Source organism: Leptodactylus fuscus, chromosome 6 (genome assembly GCF_031893055.1).
Source record: "Leptodactylus fuscus isolate aLepFus1 chromosome 6, aLepFus1.hap2, whole genome shotgun sequence".
NCBI lineage: Eukaryota > Metazoa > Chordata > Amphibia > Anura > Leptodactylidae > Leptodactylus > Leptodactylus fuscus.
The window spans coordinates 23,303,947-23,325,789 of NC_134270.1; the positions used below are offsets into that span (position 1 = coordinate 23,303,947).

At 47.6% G+C, this 21,843-nt stretch overlaps 1 protein-coding gene across 1 annotated transcript in view; it reads left to right on the forward strand.

Moving 5' to 3' along the window:
* Positions 1–3,045: 3,045 nt before the first annotated feature.
* Positions 3,046–21,843, forward strand: part of TEX2 (testis expressed 2) — a 33,510-nt gene continuing 14,712 nt past the window's right edge. The window contains exon 1 of the mRNA XM_075279570.1: positions 3,046–3,204. The gene's annotated coding sequence lies outside the window, so the exon portion shown is untranslated. The remainder of the gene's footprint in view (positions 3,205–21,843) is intronic.

Here is a 21,843-nt window from a genome sequence, read left to right on the forward strand (position 1 = left end):
TTACCACCACCATCCTGTCTCCTGTGCCTGATACCAACGACATCTTGTCTCCTGTGTCTGTTACAAACACCATCCTGTCTCCTGTGCCTGATACCACCGCCATCCTGTCTCCTGTGCCTGATACCACCGCCATCCTGTCTCCTGTGCATGTTACCACCGCCATCCTGTCTCCTGTGCATGTTACCACTGCCATCCTGTGCCTGATACCACCACCATCCTGCCTCCTGTGCATGTTACCACCACCATCCTGTCTCCTGTGCCTGATACCACCGCCATCCTGTCTCCTGTGCATGTTACCACCGCCATCCTGTCTCCTGTGCCTGATACCACCGCCATCCTGTCTCCTGTGCATGTTACCACCGCCATCCTGTCTCCTGTGCCTGATACCACCGCCATCCTGTCTCCTGTGCATGTTACCACCGCCATCCTGTCTCCTGTGCCTTTTACCATGGCCATCCTGTCTCCTGTGCCTTTTACCACCGCCATCCTGTTTCCTGTGCCTTTTACCACTGCCATCCTTTTTCCTGTGCCTTTTACCACCACCATCCTGTCTCCTGTGCCTGATACCACCGCCATCCTGTCTCCTGTGCCTTTTACCACCGCCATCCTGTTTCCTGTGCCTTTTACCACTGCCATCCTTTTTCCTGTGCCTTTTACCACCACCATCCTGTCTCCTGTGCCTGATACCACCGCCATCCTGTCTCCTGTGCATGTTACCACTGCCATCCTGTCTCCTGTGCCTGATACCACTGCCATCCTGTCTCCTGTGCATGTTACCACTGCCATCCTGTCTCATGTGCCTGATACCACCGCCATCCTGTCTCTTTTGCCTGATACCACCGCCATCCTGTCTCCTGTGCATGTTACCACCGCCATCCTGTCTCCTGTGCCTGATACCACCGCCATCCTGTCTCCTGTGCCTGATACCACCGCCATCCTGTCTCCTGTGCCTGATACCACCGCCATCCTGTCTCCTGTGCCTGATACCACCGCCATCCTGTCTCCTGTGCCTGATACCACCGCCATCCTGTCTCCTGTGCCTGATACCACCGCCATCCTGTCTCCTGTGCCTGATACCACCGCCATCCTGTCTCCTGTGCCTGATACCACCGCCATCCTGTCTCCTGTGTCTGATACCACCGCCATCCTGTCTCCTGTGCCTGATACCACCGCCATCCTGTCTCCTGTGCCTGATACCACCGCCATCCTGTCTCCTGTGCCTGATACCACCGCCATCCTGTCTCCTGTGCATGTTACCACCGCCATTCTGTCCTGTACTTTATTCACACCTAACACCAAGCACTGTGGTAAATATGGTGAGGTCAGGTTGGAAGCTCTAGAAGTCTATGTCTTGTGACACTGTAAATGTTGAGAAGTCTGAGCTTTCTGGTACAATATCCAGACCGTCTCCTGCTGTGTCGCCATCTCCTGCCCACTAGTTTGGCCTAGTTGCTATCTGGCAGCTGATTTCTTATAGATCAGCTGATCCTGAGCAAGATATTACTGGAGACACTCCAGACTGGCTAGCTTCTCTGTAAGCGTCTTCTGAGTCATGTAGTTCTCTGCTGGATGTAGTGTAACGTCTTTGCTTTTCCCAGTAATCCTTGTATATGTTAGTATTGTGTCTACTCTGTTTCTTGAGAGTTTATCCAATCTGGGTTTAGCCTTGTAGTCCTTCTGTGTTCCCCGCTTGTATCTGCCCAGCTTTACTTCTTGCTGTGGTTCTGCTGTGTTAATGGTCGCAGAGCCTAGAGCTGGCTGGATTTGTTAGGGTCACTATTGTAGGTTAGAGGAAACATTAGGGATTCCATTAGGGACTGTGCGGGTCACTGGGGTCTGGTGGCTATATACCTGTCCACATTTACGGCAGGGCCTGTTCAATAGAGTGGATGGGCAGCTGGAGGGGTACATTAACTGTGGGGGCATATCATGTTAGGGTGATTGTCGGGGCGTTATACTGTATAGGGACACAGTATATTCCATCTCTGTTTCTGTCCTTTGAAAGTTAGGAGGTATACGAATAGTGCTGTGTATAGTATAGATCTGTATGATGTATATTGTGTATAGTGCTGTGTATATTATAGATCTGTATGATGTATATTGTATATAGTGTTGTGTATATCATAGATTTGTATGATGTATATTGTGTATAGTTCTGTCTATATTATAGATCTTTATGATGTATATTATCTATAGTGCTGTGTATATTATAGATCTGTATGATGTATATTGTATATAGTGCTGTGTATATCATAGATCTGTATGATGTATATTATCTATAGTGCTGTGTATATCATAGATCTATGGTGTATATTGTATATAGTGTTGTGTATATCATAGATCTATGATGTATATTGTATATAGTGTTGTGTATATCATAGATCTATGATGTATATTGTATATAGTGCTGTGTATATTATAGATCTATGGTGTATATTGTATATAGTGTTGTGTATATCATAGATCTATGATGTATATTGTATATAGTGCTGTGTATATTATAGATCTATATGATGAATATTATGTATAGTGCTTTGTATATTTTAGGTCTATATGATGTATATAATGCTGTGTATATTATACATCTGTATGATGTATATTATGTATAGTGCTGTGTATAGTATAGATCTATATGATGTATATTGTATATAGTGCTGTGTATATTATACATCTGTATGATGTATATTATGTATAGCGCTGTGTATATTATAGATTTATATGATATGATGTATATTGTATATAGTGCTGTGTATAGATCTATATGATGTATATAGTGCTGTGTACAGTATAAATCTATATGTTGTATATAGTGCTGTGTATAGTATACAGTTGTATGATATGATGTATGATACGATGTATCTTGTGCGTAGTTTCCTGTATTTTTTCGCGTCCAGGGTCATTTGCGGTTTATTAGAAGCCCCTCCCTTCCTCTGTCAATCACGATTTTCAGCCAATCAGAGATCACCCCGTCCGAACCTATAGCAGGAAGTTCTATCAGAAGATTCTGGCTCTAAGCCAATCAGCGTGATCTACTTTGAAAACGAGGCGCAGCCCGCAAATCTGACATCTAGGTGCGCTAAATCAAGGGCCGAGGCAGATCAGCGACTCTAGGGAAGATTGGCCGTGCCTGTGGTGCTTGTCAGGAGGCCTGAGCAGAGACCGGCCACTCCGGGACTGTGAGCGGGGACATGAGAGACGGAGGCGGTGAGTATAGGCGACGAGCGCCCCTACACGGTGGTAACTGGACGGTATAGTGTTATATTATATAGTAGTAGTCACCCTATAGGCAGAATATTATAGAATACTGACATGACTGTAATAACCTCTGTGGTATAGCGTATACATGTCACCTCCTGTATATTACATGTCACCATCTGTATAATATTATATATCACCTCCTGTATCTTATATGTCACCTCCTGTATATTATATGTCACCTTCTGTATATTACACCAGTCACCTCCTGTATATTATATGTCACCTCCTGTGTATTATATGTCATCTCCTGTATATTACACTGGTCACCTCCTGTATATTACATGTCACCTCCAGTATATTACATGTAAATTATATGTCACCTCCTGTATATTATGTCACCTCCTGTATATTACATGTCACCTCCAGTATATTACATGTAAATTATATGTCACCTCCTGTATATTATGTCACCTCCTGTATATTACATGTCACCTCCTGTGTATTACACTGGTCACCTCCTGTGTATTACATGTCACCTCCTGTATATTACATGTCACCTCCTGTATATTATATGTCACCTTCTGTATATTACATCGGTCACCTCCTGTATATTACACTGGTCACCTCCTGTATATTACATGTCACCTCCTGTATATTACATGTCACCTCCTGTATATTATATGTCACCTTCTGTATATTACATCGGTCACCTCCTGTATATTACACTGGTCACCTCCTGTATATTACATGTCACCTCCTGTATATTACATGTCACCTCCTGTATATTACATGTCACCTCCTGTATATTATATGTCACCTTCTGTATATTACATCGGTCACCTCCTGTATATTACACTGGTCACCTCCTGTATATTACATGTCACCTCCTGTATATTACATGTCACCTCCTGTATATTATATGTCACCTTCTGTATATTACACCGGTCACCTCCTGTATATTACACTGGTCACCTCCTGTATATTACACTGGTCACCTCTTGTATATTACATGTCACTTCCTGTATATTACATGTCACCTCCAGTATATTACACCGGTCACCTCCTGTATATTACACCAGTCACCTCCTGTATATTACATGTCACCTCCTGTATATTACATGTCACCTCCTGTATATTACATGTCACCTCCAGTATATTACACCGGTCACCTCCAGTATATTATATGTCACCTCCTGTATATTACATGTCACCTCCAGTATATTACACCGGTCACCTCCTGTATATTACACCAGTCACCTCCAGTATATTATATGTCACCTCCTGTATATTATATGTCATCTCCAGTATATTACACCAGTCACCTGCTGTATATTATATGTCACCTCCAGTATATTATATGTCATGTCATCTCCAGTATATTACACCAGTCACCTGCTGTATATTATATGTCACCTCCAGTATATTATATGTCACCTCCTGTATATTATATGTCACCTCCAGTATATTACATATCACCTCCTGTATATTATATGTCATCTCCAGTATATTATATGTCACCTCCTGTATATTATATGTTACCTCCAGTATATTATATGTCCTCTCCAGTATATTACACCAGTCACCTGCTGTATATTATATATCACCTCCAGTATATTATATGTCACCTCCTGTACATTATATGTCACCTCCAGTATATTATACCGGTCACCTGCTGTATATTATATATCACCTCCAGTATTTTATATGTCACCTCCATTATATTATATGTCACCTCCTGTACATTATATGTCACCTCCAGTATATTATGTCATCTCCAGTATATTGCACCAGTCACCTCCTGTATATTATATGTCACCTCCTGTACATTATATGTCACCTCCAGTATATTATGTCATCTCCAGTATATTGCACCAGTCACCTCCTGTATATTATATGTCACCTCCTGTACTTTATATGTCATCTCCAGTATATATATATATATATATATATATATATATATCCTCCGGTATATTATACCTGTTATGTCCAGTATGTTCTATCTGTCACCTCTTGCATGTTATACATATTCACTTCTTATTATATATGTCATCTTGCTATATATATATATATATATATATATATATATATATATATATATATATTGTTTTTATTGTTATTATTATAAGGCCTCTCCTACAAATAAGACCTAGCGGCAGTCATTGCTACAGCCGTAACACCGCCCACTAAACGTTATCCGATCAAATAAAAAAGTTCTTGTGTTTGTTGCACAAAAGCACATGTACAGGAGAGCATTGCAGCCGCTTCTGCATCCACAGACTATTGTATGCACAGATGAGCTGGAAGAGGCCCGCTCCTGCCGCATATGATGTTCCGTGTATGCACAGGAGAGCTTACTGCCGCCTCCGCTGTCCCTACTGTATTGGTGCCTACTGCCGCCTCCGCTGTCCCTACTGTATTGGTGCCTACTGCCGCCTCCGCTGTCCCTACTGTATTGGTGCCTACTGCCGCCTCCGCTGTCCCTTCTGTATCGGTGCCTGCTGCCGCCTCCGCTGTCCCTTCTGTATCTGTGCCTGCTGCCCCCCCCCCATTGCACTCTCTTCATTGTCCCTGCTGCTCTGGGATGAGCTGGCAGAGGCTCATTGCTTCCACCACTGTCCCTACTGTATCAGTGCCTGCTGCCGCCTCTGCTGTACTTAATGTATCTATGCCTGCTGCTGCCTTCGCTGTCCCTACTGTATCAGTGCCTGCTGCCGCCACCGCTGTCCCTACTGTATCAGTGCCTGCTGCCGCCTCTGCTGTACTTAATGTATCTATGCCTGCTGCTGCCTTCGCTGTACCTACTGTATCGGTACCTGCTGCCCCCATTGTGTTCTCTTTCCTGCTGCTCTGGGATGAGCTGGGAGAGGCTCGCTGCCGCCACCGCTCTCCCTACTGTATCGATGCCTGCTGCCGCCACCGCTGTCCCTACTGTATCGGTGCCTGCTGCCGCCTCTGCTGTACTTAATGTATCTATGCCTGCTGCTGCCTTCGCTGTACCTACTATATTGGTACCTGCTGTCCCCGTTTAGTTCTCTTTCCTGCTGCTCTGGGATGAGCTGGCAGAGGCTCGTTGCTGCCACCACTATCCCTACTGTATCGGTGCCTGCTGCTGCCTCTGCTGTACCTACTGTATTGGTACCTGCTGCCCCCATTGAGTTCTCTTTCCTGCTGCTCTGGGATGAGCTGGGAGAGGCTCGCTGCCGCCTCTGCTATCCCTACTGTATCGGTACCTGCTGCCACCACCGCTGTCCCTACTGTATCGATGCCAGCAGCAGGCCTCTACCAGCTCATCCCAGAGCAGCAGGGACAGCGCAGCGGCGGCTGTAGGTACCGATCTTTTTTGTTCAACAGTAAATATGTTCTTTTTCATGAAAAAAAAGACATTCCCTGAAAATAAGACCTAGAGCGTCTTTAGGAGCAAAAATGAATATAAGACACTGCCTTATATGATACCTATCACCACTTGTACACGATCCCTGTCTCTAGCTGTATATTATATGTCACTATTGCAAAATAACTGAAGCTGAAAGTCAGTTGAATGAATCAATGTGAACGTGCTTCTGTGGATTACTCCTATTTCACATCCATTCTATCCTTTCCTACTGCCATTGGATGTCACTATCTGGACGATATCGAGTCAGGATTGCTGATTTGTGAATAACCAAAATGAAATGGTATGGTGAGGCATATAAATAGGGGGAATGGCATGTAAATAAGGGGAGTCACCTAGAATAATCGTAAAATGTTCACTTAATTGTGATTTTGATTTGGGTCATAATTGTCCAGCTCTAATTTTATCTGCTGTATATTATATGTCACCTGATGTATATTATACTGGTCACCTCCTTTACATTATATGCCACCTGCTCACATATTACACCACTATATATTATACCTGTCACCTCCTGTATATTATACCTGTCACCTCTTGTATATTATATCCTTGACCTCCTGTATATTGTATATGTATCTTCCTGTGTATTATATGTGTCACCCCCTATATATTATACCTATCACCTCTTAATAATATCACTGAAACAGTGATAATGTCACCTCCTATATAATATCTCTGATATCTGGAGAGCGGTGATGTCACCTCCTGTATAATATCACTGATATCTGGAGAGCGGTGATGTCACCTCCTGTATAATATCACTGATATCTGGAGAGCGGTGATGTCACTACTCCTGTATAATATCACAGATATCTGGAGAGCGGTGATGTCACCTCCTGTATAATATCACTGATATCTGGAGAGCGGTGATGTCACTGCTCCTGTATAATATCACTGATATCTGGAGAGCGGTGACGTCACCTCCTGTATAATATCACTGATATCTGGAGAGCGGTGATGTCACCTCCTGTATAATATCACTGATATCTGGAGAGCGGTGATGTCACCCCCTGTATAATATCACTGATACCTGGAGAGCGGTGATGTCACCCCCTGTATAATATCACTGATATCTGGAGAGTGGTGATGTCACCTCCTGTATAATATCACTGATACCTGGAGAGCGGTGACGTCACCTCCTGTATAATATCACTGATATCTGGAGAGCGGTGATGTCACCTCCTGTATAATATCACTGATACCTGGAGAGCGGTGATGTCACCTCCTGTATAATATCACTGATACCTGGAGAGCGGTGATGTCACCCCCTGTATAATATCACTGATATCTGGAGAGCGGTGATGTCACCTCCTGTATAATATCACTGATATCTGGAGAGCGGTGATGTCACTGCTCCTGTATAATATCACTGATACCTGGAGAGCAGTGACGTCACCTCCTGTATAATATCACTGATATCTGGAGAGCGGTGATGTCACCTCCTGTATAATATCACTGATATCTGGAGAGCGGTGATGTCACCTCCTGTATAATATCACTGATACCTGGAGAGCGGTGATGTCACCTCCTGTATAATATCACTGATATCTGGAGAGCGGTGATGTCACCTCCTGTATAATATCACTGATATCTGGAGAGCGGTGATGTCACCTCCTGTATAATATCACTGATATCTGGAGAGCGGTGATGTCACCCCCTGTATAATATCACTGATACCTGGAGAGCGGTGATGTCACCCCCTGTATAATATCACTGATATCTGGAGAGTGGTGATGTCACCTCCTGTATAATATCACTGATACCTGGAGAGCGGTGACGTCACCTCCTGTATAATATCACTGATATCTGGAGAGCGGTGATGTCACCTCCTGTATAATATCACTGATACCTGGAGAGCGGTGATGTCACCTCCTGTATAATATCACTGATACCTGGAGAGCGGTGATGTCACCCCCTGTATAATATCACTGATATCTGGAGAGCGGTGATGTCACCTCCTGTATAATATCACTGATATCTGGAGAGCGGTGACGTCACCTCCTGTATAATATCACTGATATCTGGAGAGCGGTGATGTCACTGCTCCTGTATAATATCACTGATATCTGGAGAGCGGTGATGTCACCCCCTGTATAATATCACTGATATCTGGAGAGCGGTGATGTCACCTCCTGTATAATATCACTGATACCTGGAGAGCGGTGATGTCACCTCCTGTATAATATCACTGATATCTGGAGAGCGGTGATGTCACCTCCTGTATAATATCACTGATATCTGGAGAGCAGTGACGTCACCTCCTGTATAATATCACATACCTGGAGAGCGGTGATGTCACCTCCTATATAATATCACTGATACCTGGAGAGCGGTGATGTCACCTCCTGTATAATATCACTGATATCTGGAGAGCGGTGATGTCACTGCTCCTGTATAATATCACTGATATCTGGAGAGCGGTGATGTCACTGCTCCTGTATAATATCACTAATATATGGAGAGGACTGCTTATGATTCTGGGGTATTGTGGGTGAAGGGTTGGTAACACTTGGGGATGTGGGGGCTGCGAGTTTTAGGTATTGTGTTGAGGTCAGGCAGGGGAGGGTAGGTAATACTGGGGGGTGGGTAGTTGCTGGGGCTGGATATAGTGCGTGGTCCTGCAGGGTGTGACTGGTGACAAAGGTGAGATTGTTTTCTGCAGCTGATATCACTGCAGTGTGAACAGACATGTGAGATAAGGGGGGAGGGGAGCGTAATAACCTTATAACGTCCTGTATGCGTGTAATCTATAACCAGTGATCGGTCACAGTCCACAATCGCCCTCTCCGTGTCTGTCACAGACGTCACTCTCTTATAACACCAGCTTTACCCACATTGCACCACAGCACACGTCCAGCAGAAAGTCATGTATGTCAGCGCTGTGTTCTGTACTTAGCTCTCCTGCCCTGTAAAGTAGATTGCCAGCTCCTGGGGTTAGTGATGAGACTGTTAACGTTCTGTGTGCTGCATTGTGGACTATGCTGGTGCCATATGGTTAAAAGGAAAGAAATGCAATGGGGTATGGTAGTAAGAACAAAATGGTGGCTGCAACTGTATGTAAATTAGGGAGAGGGGTCAGATAGCGCCAATGTAGGTTTTGTAATGTTGTTGATGCCCTGTGTGTTCTTTGTGTTACATGTGTGTCCTGTATGCCCTGCACCCTAGGGTGCTGTATGAAACGGTAATACGGGCACATTCTGGGTGGCAGCCATGTGAAGTGACATTGGGACCTGGCGCCAGTTCACTCGCAGTTTTTACAGCTGGTGCCATTTTTCACCGCTCAGTGTCCAGCATGGCTTTGTACTGGCAGACAGCCATGACAGTGACACAGGATTGTCTTACCAAGCAGATCACAGGACATGACTATGTGACTCCACATGTAGCTTTGCTTCCTATCTGATGCCATCTCCTCAGAGGTCCTCCACCATTATATCCACCTTGATCTCTGGTGTTGCAGCCGCCATGTTTCTGATGTCTGCTGTTATCAGTGGATTGGTATTCTCCGCTTACCTGGGGATTCTCCACAGTGGGTAGGGGGATACCAGAACATAATACTGCCACACAGAAATGAGTATGCCTGGGAAAGCACAAGCCCTTCATGGAAGGAGGCTGCAGGAATTACTGATGTACAGAGTGTAGATAGGTGTGCGGGACCTCCTCCTCTGGCCTGTACCTCATGTCTCACACCCTCCTCTGGCCTGTACCTCGGGTCTCACATCCTCCTCTGGCCTGTGCCTCGGGTCTCTAACCTCCTCTGGCCTGTGCCTCTTGCCTCCTCTGGCCTGTGCTTCATGTCTCTTACCTCCTCTGGCCTGTGCTTCATGTCTCTTACCTCCTCTGGCCTGTGCTTCATGTCTCTTACCTCCTCTGGCCTGTGCCTCAGGTCTCGCACCCTCCTCTAGCCTGTACCTCGGGTCTCACACCCTCCTCTGGCCTGTGCCTCATGCCTCTTACCTCCTCTGGCCTGTACCTCATGTCTCTTACCTCCTCTGGCCTGTGCCTCGGGTCTCTTACCTCCTCTGGCCTGTGCCTCATGTCTCTTACCTCCTCTGGCCTGTGCCTCATGCCTCTTACCTCCTCTAGCCTGTGCCTCATGCCTCTTACCTCCTCTGGCCTGTACCTCATGTCTCTTACCTCCTCTGGCCTGTGCCTCGGGTCTCTTACCTCCTCTGGCCTGTACCTCATGTCTCACACCCTCCTCTGGCCTGTACCTCGGGTCTCACATCCTCCTCTGGCCTGTGCCTCGGGTCTCTAACCTCCTCTGGCCTGTGCCTCTTGCCTCCTCTGGCCTGTGCTTCATGTCTCTTACCTCCTCTGGCCTGTGCCTCAGGTCTCGCACCCTCCTCTAGCCTGTGCCTCATGCCTCTTACCTCCTCTGGCCTGTACCTCATGTCTCTTACCTCCTCTAGCCTGTGCCTCGGGTCTCTTACCTCCTCTGGCCTGTGCCTCGGGTCTCTTACCTCCTCTGGCCTGTGCCTCATGTCTCTTACCTCCTCTGGCCTGTGCCTCATGTCTCTTACCTCCTCTGGCCTGTGCCTCATGTCTCTTACCTCCTCTGGCCTGTGCCTCAGGTCTCTTACCTCCTCTGGCCTGTGCCTCATGTCTCTTACCTCTTCTGGCCCGTGCCTCATGTCTCTTACCTCCTCTGGCCTGTGCCTCATGTCTCTTACCTCCTCTGGCCTGTGCCTCAGGTCTCGCACCCTCCTCTGGCCTGGGCCTCGGGTCTCGCACCCTCCTCTGGCCTGGGCCTCGGGTCTCGCACCCTCCTCTGGCCTGGGCCTCGGGTCTCGCACCCTCCTCTGGCCTGGGCCTCGGGTCTCGCACCCTCCTCTGGCCTGGGCCTCGGGTCTCGCACCCTCCTCTGGCCTGGGCCTCGGGTCTCGCACCCTCCTCTGGCCTGGGCCTCGGGTCTCGCACCCTCCTCTGGCCTGGGCCTCGGGTCTCGCACCCTCCTCTGGCCTGGGCCTCGGGTCTCGCACCCTCCTCTGGCCTGTGCCTCATGCCTCTTACCTCCTCTGGCCTGTGCCTCGGGTCTCGCATCCTCCTCTGGCCTGTGCCTCAGGTCTCACACCCTCCTCTGGCCTGTGCCTCATGCCTCTTACCTCCTCTGGCCTGGGCCTCAGGTCTCGCACCCTCCTCTGGCCTGGGCCTCAGGTCTCGCACCCTCCTCTGGCCTGGGCCTCGGGTCTCGCACCCTCCTCTGGCCTGTGCCTCATGCCTCTTACCTCCTCTGGCCTGTGCCTCGGGTCTCGCATCCTCCTCTGGCCTGTGCCTCAGGTCTCACACCCTCCTCTGGCCTGTGCCTCATGCCTCTTACCTCCTCTGGCCTGGGCCTCAGGTCTCGCACCCTCCTCTGGCCTGGGCCTCGGGTCTCGCACCCTCCTCTGGCCTGTGCCTCGGGTCTCGCATCCTCCTCTGGCCTGTGCCTCATGCCTCTTACCTCCTCTGGCCTGGGCCTCATGCCTCTTACCTCCTCTGGCCTGGGCCTCAGGTCTCGCATCCTCCTGTGGCTTATCTTTAGGTGCTTTTTACACATATGAATTTTCTGCCAACTCTGACCTGAGGTGTAACCGGTTGAACCTGTTGTACAGCTCTAGAATTGTGTCCCTCTGTAGCGGTTCCTGTCTGCCATGACTCCTTGGCATACGGTAGATGTGGAGCTTATTTGCATCCCTGCAGTCATCCTAGTGATCATTGTCAGTGTTACTGGTGTCAGTCACCCGGTGCACTTAGTAACTGCTATGAGGGTTGTGGGAGGCTCATGTGTATAAGACCTCTTGTAGCGATTGACATCTAGTGTTCTCTGTTATCAGTCACTGACTCCTGAGGAGAACTACTCCTGTCACAGGCAGGGGCAAATTGTTGTAGGTGACAGGGACCCTGAAACAGGATCTTTCTGTGAAAAAAGCAACCCCCTGTACACTATGTAGCTGCAGAATGAGGGCACCAGGGTATGCGGCACCCTGCAGGTAATGCTGCAGTGATGGGGGGGTCTGGACTGGGTACTGGGTTGGTACTGTGGATTCTGGGATAGTAGTGTGGATCTGCGTTATTGCTGTTTGTAGTACTTTGTTGGTGCTGTGGCTAGTTTTAGGTTGGTGGCATGGGTACTGTGGATAGTTCTGGGGTGGTGATGGGGTTGGCACTGTGAGTAGCTCTGGAGTTGTGGCCTGGGTCTGGGATGGTACTTTGGATAGTTCTGGGTTGATGGCGTGATGGTTGTGAGTACTTATACAGTAGGTTGATGTTGTGTACAGTTCTAGATTGCTTGTGTGGGTCTATGTCGGTGCTGTGGGCAGTTCTTGGTTGGTGGCGTGGGTCTGGGTTTTAATACTGCAGGTGGGTCTGGGTTAGTGTGGGCTGCAGGTACCACTTTGGGTTGGTACCAGGCTTCTTCATCAGTCATTGCTTTCCGCTCTTCCCCTCCTGCTGGGAGATTACAATGTTACTCATTAATCCTGCAGCTTCTTATAATCTCTCGTCAGATTAATCTGTAAGCAGCGGGGGGGATTGTGGGATCTCATCCAGCCGAGACCTCACCGCAGCCTGCACATGGCTTAGCTGCATTGTCTGCTGCCCTGGTTCAAGAGGAGCACGAGAAGATCCAGGCGTGGTATATGGACCAGAAAGTATCACCCCCATCACCATGCAGCCAACAGTGCAAGGGGTAACCCCGGGGTGATGGATACCCATAATGATGGCAAGAGAGAGAGGGGTATAAACTGTTACCAGACTCTGCCCCCTGCCTCCATTATATAGAGCGCCCTCAATTGGTGTGCTATACTTTTGGTGAGCAAACGGTTATATAATGTATTGTGCACTGGTCTGTTATAGTCGTGGTGAGGACACCGGTTATATAGTGTGCCGTACACTGGTCTCCTATAGTCGTGGTGAGGACACCAGTTATATAGTGTGCCGTACACTGGTCTCCTATAGTCATGGTGAGGACACCAGTTATATAGTGTGCCGTACACTGGTCTGCTATAGTTGTGGTGAGGACACCAGTTATATAGTGTGCCGTACACTGGTCTGCTATAGTCGTGGTGAGGACACCAGTTATATAGTGTGCCGTACACTGGTCTGTTATAGTCGTGGCGAGGGCACCAGTTCTATAGTGTGCCGTACACTGGTCTCCTATAGTCGTGGTGAGGACACCAGTTCTATAGTGTGCCGTACACTGGTCTCCTATAGTCGTGGTGAGGGCACCAGTTATATAGTGTGCCGTACACTGGTCTCCTATAGTCGTGGTGAGGACACCAGTTCTATAGTGTGCCGTACACTGGTCTGCTATAGTCGTGGTGAGGACACCAGTTATATAGTGTGCCGTACACTGGTCTGTTATAGTCGTGGCGAGGGCACCAGTTCTATAGTGTGCCGTACACTGGTCTGCTATAGTCGTGGTGAGGACACCAGTTCTATAGTGTGCCGTACACTGGTCTCCTATAGTCGTGGTGAGGGCACCAGTTATATAGTGTGCCGTACACTGGTCTCCTATAGTCGTGGTGAGGGCACCAGTTCTATAGTGTGCCGTACACTGGTCTCCTATAGTCATGGTGAGGACACCAGTTATATAGTGTGCCGTACACTGGTCTGCTATAGTTGTGGTGAGGACACCAGTTATATAGTGTGCCGTACACTGGTCTCCTATAGTCGTGGTGAGGGCACCAGTTCTATAGTGTGCCGTACACTGGTCTCCTATAGTCATGGTGAGGACACCAGTTATATAGTGTGCCGTACACTGGTCTGCTATAGTTGTGGTGAGGACACCAGTTATATAGTGTGCCGTACACTGGTCTCCTATAGTCGTGGTGAGGACACCAGTTATATAGTGTGCCGTACACTGGTCTCCTATAGTCGTGGTGAGGACACCAGTTATATAGTGTGCCGTACACTGGTCTGTTATAGTCGTGGTGAGGACACCAGTTATATAGTGTGCCGTACACTGGTCTCCTATAGTCGTGGTGAGGACACCAGTTATATAGTGTGCCGTACACTGGTCTGTTATAGTCGTGGTGAGGACACCAGTTATATAGTGTGCCGTACACTGGTCTCCTATAGTCGTGGTGAGGACACCAGTTATATAGTGTGCCGTACACTGGTCTGCTATAGTTGTGGTGAGGACACCAGTTATATAGTGTGCCGTACACTGGTCTCCTATAGTCGTGGTGAGGACACCAGTTATATAGTGTGCCGTACACTGGTCTGTTATAGTCGTGGCGAGGACACCAGTTATATAGTGTGCCGTACACTGGTCTGTTATAGTCGTGGTGAGGACACCAGTTATATAGTGTGCCGTACACTGGTCTGCTATAGTTGTGGTGAGGACACCAGTTCTATAGTGTGCCGTACACTGGTCTCCTATAGTCGTGGTGAGGACACCAGTTATATAGTGTGCCGTACACTGGTCTGCTATAGTTGTGGTGAGGACACCAGTTATATAGTGTGCCGTACACTGGTCTCCTATAGTCGTGGTGAGGACACCAGTTATATAGTGTGCCGTACACTGGTCTGTTATAGTCGTGGTGAGGACACCAGTTATATAGTGTGCCGTACACTGGTCTGTTATAGTCGTGGCGAGGACACCAGTTATATAGTGTGCCGTACACTGGTCTGCTATAGTTGTGATGAGGACACCAGTTATATAGTGTGCCGTACACTGGTCTCCTATAGTCGTGGTGAGGACACCAGTTATATAGTGTGCCGTACACTGGTCTGTTATAGTCGTGGTGAGGACACCAGTTATATAGTGTGCCGTACACTGGTCTGTTATAGTCGTGGCGAGGACACCAGTTATATAGTGTGCCGTACACTGGTCTGCTATAGTCGTGGCGAGGACACCAGTTATATAGTGTGCCGTACACTGGTCTGTTATAGTCGTGGCGAGGACACCAGTTATATAGTGTGCCGTACACTGGTCTCCTATAGTCGTGGTGAGGACACCAGTTATATAGTGTGCCGTACACTGATCTGTTATAGTCGTGGTGAGGACACCAGTTATATAGTGTGCCGTACACTGGTCTACTATAGTTGTGGTGAGGACACCAGTTATATAGTGTGCCGTACACTGGTCTACTATAGTCGTGGTGAGGACACTAGTTATATAGTGTGCCGTACACTGGTCTCCTATAGTCGTGGTGAGGGCACCAGTTCTATAGTGTGCCGTACACTGGTCTCCTATAGTCATGGTGAGGACACCAGTTATATAGTGTGCCGTACACTGGTCTGCTATAGTTGTGGTGAGGACACCAGTTATATAGTGTGCCGTACACTGGTCTCCTATAGTCGTGGTGAGGACACCAGTTATATAGTGTGCCGTACACTGGTCTGTTATAGTCGTGGTGAGGACACCAGTTATATAGTGTGCCGTACACTGGTCTACTATAGTTGTGGTGAGGACACCAGTTATATAGTGTGCCGTACACTGATCTGTTATAGTCGTGGTGAGGACACCAGTTATATAGTGTGCCGTACACTGGTCTCCTATAGTCGTGGTGAGGACACCAGTTATATAGTGTGCCGTACACTGGTCTGTTATAGTCGTGGTGAGGACACCAGTTATATAGTGTGCCGTACACTGGTCTACTATAGTTGTGGTGAGGACACCAGTTATATAGTGTGCCGTACACTGATCTGTTATAGTCGTGGTGAGGACACCAGTTATATAGTGTGCCGTACACTGGTCTCCTATAGTCGTGGTGAGGACACCAGTTATATAGTGTGCCGTACACTGGTCTCCTATAGTCGTGGTGAGGACACCAGTTATATAGTGTGCCGTACACTGGTCTGCTATAGTTGTGGTGAGGACACCAGTTATATAGTGTGCCGTACACTGGTCTCCTATAGTCGTGGTGAGGACACCAGTTATATAGTGTGCCGTACACTGGTCTGTTATAGTCGTGGCGAGGACACCAGTTATATAGTGTGCCGTACACTGGTCTGTTATAGTCGTGGTGAGGACACCAGTTATATAGTGTGCCGTACACTGGTCTGCTATAGTTGTGGTGAGGACACCAGTTCTATAGTGTGCCGTACACTGGTCTCCTATAGTCGTGGTGAGGACACCAGTTATATAGTGTGCCGTACACTGGTCTGCTATAGTTGTGGTGAGGACACCAGTTATATAGTGTGCCGTACACTGGTCTCCTATAGTCGTGGTGAGGACACCAGTTATATAGTGTGCCGTACACTGGTCTGTTATAGTCGTGGTGAGGACACCAGTTATATAGTGTGCCGTACACTGGTCTGTTATAGTCGTGGCGAGGACACCAGTTATATAGTGTGCCGTACACTGGTCTGCTATAGTTGTGATGAGGACACCAGTTATATAGTGTGCCGTACACTGGTCTCCTATAGTCGTGGTGAGGACACCAGTTATATAGTGTGCCGTACACTGGTCTGTTATAGTCGTGGTGAGGACACCAGTTATATAGTGTGCCGTACACTGGTCTGTTATAGTCGTGGCGAGGACACCAGTTATATAGTGTGCCGTACACTGGTCTGTTATAGTCGTGGCGAGGACACCAGTTATATAGTGTGCCGTACACTGGTCTGTTATAGTCGTGGTGAGGACACCAGTTATATAGTGTGCCGTACACTGGTCTCCTATAGTCGTGGTGAGGACACCAGTTATATAGTGTGCCGTACACTGATCTGTTATAGTCGTGGTGAGGACACCAGTTATATAGTGTGCCGTACACTGGTCTACTATAGTTGTGGTGAGGACACCAGTTATATAGTGTGCCGTACACTGGTCTACTATAGTCGTGGTGAGGACACTAGTTATATAGTGTGCCGTACACTGGTCTCCTATAGTCGTGGCGAGGACACCAGTTATATAGTGTGCCGTACACTGGTCTCCTATAGTTGTGGTGAGGACACCAGTTATATAGTGTGCCGTACACTGGTCTCCTATAGTCGTGGTGAGGACACCAGTTATATAGTGTGCCGTACACTGGTCTACTATAGTTGTGGTGAGGACACCAGTTATATAGTGTGCCGTACACTGATCTGTTATAGTCGTGGTGAGGACACCAGTTATATAGTGTGCCGTACACTGATCTGTTATAGTCGTGGTGAGGACACCAGTTATATAGTGTGCCGTACACTGGTCTGCTATAGTTGTGGTGAGGACACCAGTTATATAGTGTGCCGTACACTGGTCTCCTATAGTCATGGTGAGGACACCAGTTATATAGTGTGCCGTACACTGGTCTCCTATAGTCGTGGTGAGGACACCAGTTATATAGTGTGCCGTACACTGGTCTGTTATAGTTGTGGTGAGGACACCAGTTATATAGTGTGCCGTACACTGGTCTGTTATAGTCGTGGTGAGGACACCAGTTATATAGTGTGCCGTACACTGGTCTGCTATAGTCGTGGTGAGGACACCAGTTATATAGTGTGCCGTACACTGGTCTGTTATAGTTGTGGTGAGGACACCAGTTATATAGTGTGCCGTACACTGGTCTGTTATAGTCGTGGTGAGGACACCAGTTATATAGTGTGCCGTACACTGGTCTCCTATAGTCGTGGTGAGGACACCAGTTATATAGTGTGCCGTACACTGGTCTCCTATAGTCGTGGTGAGGACACCAGTTATATAGTGTGCCGTACACTGGTCTCCTATAGTCGTGGTGAGGACACCAGTTATATAGTGTGCCGTACACTGGTCTGCTATAGTTGTGGTGAGGACACCAGTTATATAGTGTGCCGTACACTGGTCTGCTATAGTTGTGGTGAGGACACCAGTTATATAGTGTGCCGTACACTGGTCTGCTATAGTTGTGGTGAGGACACCAGTTATATAGTGTGCCGTACACTGGTCTGCTATAGTTGTGGTGAGGACACCAGTTATATAGTGTGCCGTACACTGGTCTGCTATAGTTGTGGTGAGGACACCAGTTATATAGTGTGCCGTACACTGGTCTGCTATAGTTGTGGTGAGGACACCAGTTATATAGTGTGCCGTACACTGGTCTGCTATAGTTGTGGTGAGGACACCAGTTATATAGTGTGCCGTACACTGGTCTGCTATAGTTGTGGTGAGGACACCAGTTATATAGTGTGCCGTACACTGGTCTCCTATAGTTGTGGTGAGGACACCAGTTATATAGTGTGCCGTACACTGGTCTCCTATAGTCGTGGTGAGGACACCAGTTATATAGTGTGCCGTACACTGGTCTCCTATAGTCGTGGTGAGGACACCAGTTATATAGTGTGCCGTACACTGGTCTGCTATAGTCGTGGTGAGGACACCAGTTATATAGTGTGCCGTACACTGGTCTCCTATAGTCGTGGTGAGGACACCAGTTATATAGTGTGCCGTACACTGATCTGTTATAGTCGTGGTGAGGACACCAGTTATACAGTGTGCCGTACACTGATCTGTTATAGTCGTGGTGAGGACACCAGTTATATAGTGTGCCGTACACTGGTCTGCTATAGTTGTGGTGAGGACACCAGTTATATAGTGTGCCGTACACTGGTCTCCTATAGTCGTGGTGAGGACACCAGTTATATAGTGTGCCGTACACTGGTCTCCTATAGTCGTGGTGAGGACACCAGTTATATAGTGTGCCGTACACTGGTCTGTTATAGTTGTGGTGAGGACACCAGTTATATAGTGTGCCGTACACTGGTCTGTTATAGTCGTGGTGAGGACACCAGTTATATAGTGTGCCGTACACTGGTCTGCTATAGTCGTGGCGAGGACACCAGTTATATAGTGTGCCGTACACTGGTCTCCTATAGTTGTGGTGAGGACACCAGTTATATAGTGTGCCGTACACTGGTCTCCTATAGTTGTGGTGAGGACACCAGTTATATAGTGTGCCGTACACTGGTCTGCTATAGTCGTGGTGAGGACACCAGTTATATAGTGTGCCGTACACTGGTCTGCTATAGTCGTGGTGAGGACACCAGTTATATAGTGTGCCGTACACTGGTCTCCTATAGTCGTGGTGAGGACACCAGTTATATAGTGTGCCGTACACTGATCTGTTATAGTCGTGGCGAGGACACCAGTTATATAGTGTGCCGTACACTGGTCTACTATAGTTGTGGTGAGGACACCAGTTATATAGTGTGCCGTACACTGATCTGTTATAGTCGTGGTGAGGACACCAGTCATATAGTGTGCCGTACACTGGTCTACTATAGTTGTGGTGAGGACACCAGTTATATAGTGTGCCGTACACTGGTCTACTATAGTTGTGGTGAGGACACCAGTTATATAGTGTGCCGTACACTGATCTGTTATAGTCGTGGTGAGGACACCAGTTATATAGTGTGCCGTACACTGGTCTCCTATAGTCGTGGTGAGGACACCAGTTATATAGTGTGCCGTACACTGGTCTCCTATAGTCGTGGTGAGGACACCAGTTATATAGTGTGCCGTACACTGGTCTCCTATAGTCGTAGTGAGGACACCAGTTATATAGTGTGCCGTACACTGGTCTGCTATAGTTGTGGTGAGGACACCAGTTATATAGTGTACCGTACACTGGTCTGCTATAGTTGTGGTGAGGACACCAGTTATATAGTGTGCCGTACACTGGTCTCCTATAGTTGTGGTGAGGACACCAGTTATATAGTGTGCCGTACACTGGTCTCCTATAGTCGTGGTGAGGACACCAGTTATATAGTGTGCCGTACACTGGTCTCCTATAGTTGTGGTGAGGACACCAGTTATATAGTGTGCCGTACACTGATCTGTTATAGTCATGGTGAGGACACCAGTTATATAGTGTGCCGTACACTGATCTGTTATAGTCGTGGTGAGGACACCAGTTATATAGTGTGCCGTACACTGATCTGTTATAGTCGTGGTGAGGACACCAGTTATATAGTGTGCCGTACACTGGTCTCCTATAGTCGTGGTGAGGACACCAGTTATATAGTGTGCCGTACACTGGTCTCCTATAGTCGTGGTGAGGACACCAGTTATATAGTGTGCCGTACACTGGTCTCCTATAGTCGTGGTGAGGACACCAGTTATATAGTGTGCCGTACACTGGTCTCCTATAGTCGTGGTGAGGACACCAGTTATATAGTGTGCCGTACACTGGTCTGCTATAGTCGTGGTGAGGACACCAGTTATATAGTGTGCCGTACACTGATCTGTTATAGTCGTGGTGAGGACACCAGTTATATAGTGTGCCGTACACTGGTCTGCTATAGTCGTGGTGAGGACACCAGTTATATAGTGTGCCGTACACTGATCTGTTATAGTCGTGGTGAGGACACCAGTTATATAGTGTGCCGTACACTGATCTGTTATAGTCGTGGTGAGGACACCAGTTATATAGTGTGCCGTACACTGGTCTCCTATAGTCGTGGTGAGGACACCAGTTATATAGTGTGCCGTACACTGGTCTGCTATAGTCGTGGCGGGGACACCAGTTATATAGTGTGCCGTACACTGGTCTCCTATAGTCGTGGTGAGGACACCAGTTATATACTGTGCCGTACACTGGTCTACTATAGTTGTGGTGAGATTTTTACACTGCAGAATGTTGTGTAAATGGTTCCAGGCTTTGTACACACACAGACTCCATTGTTCTCCATGTGCCCGCCCATCTGGCAGCAAATGACCGTGGCCCATGTTTATTAACCAGCAACATACTGGTGGCAATGCCGAGACTGTACATAAGGGGGTGAGGGGCAATGTGCTCTTTCCTTTCAGGAGATGATGGGACTTGTAGTCAGTCGTGCAGGCAGCAGTCATTGTGACTTCTTCGTGTCTGCAGGTGTGATAGTCTCTCTTCTCTCCAGCCTCGGTGTTAGTTACATGCTGTTTGTTCAGACTTCTTTTCACCTGGTAGACATTACATTTTCATGAAGTACGGCACCGGTAATTACCTGTAAACGTGTTACACGCTCCGTGTCACATTACTCACAAGAGAGTGCGCATCAATAATGGATGACAGGACTCAGTTACTCAGTTAATACAATATTATAACTACTGATGGCAGAAAATGCGCTGTTCCCCATGTGCACTAGTGTCTCCCCCGGTGCACTATTATATCCACTAATCTCATCTATGTACTGTATTATATCCACTAGTGTCTCCCCCTGGTGCACTATTATATCCACTAGTGTCTCCCCCTGGTGCACTATTATATCCACTAGTGTCTCCCCCCAGTGATGGCGGGGTTGTATGATCTATTCTGGACAGTGATACATTTTAAGTGTTGGCCTACGATCGGTCATATCCTGCATTGCAATAGATCTTTGCTCAGTGTCAGTTGAGG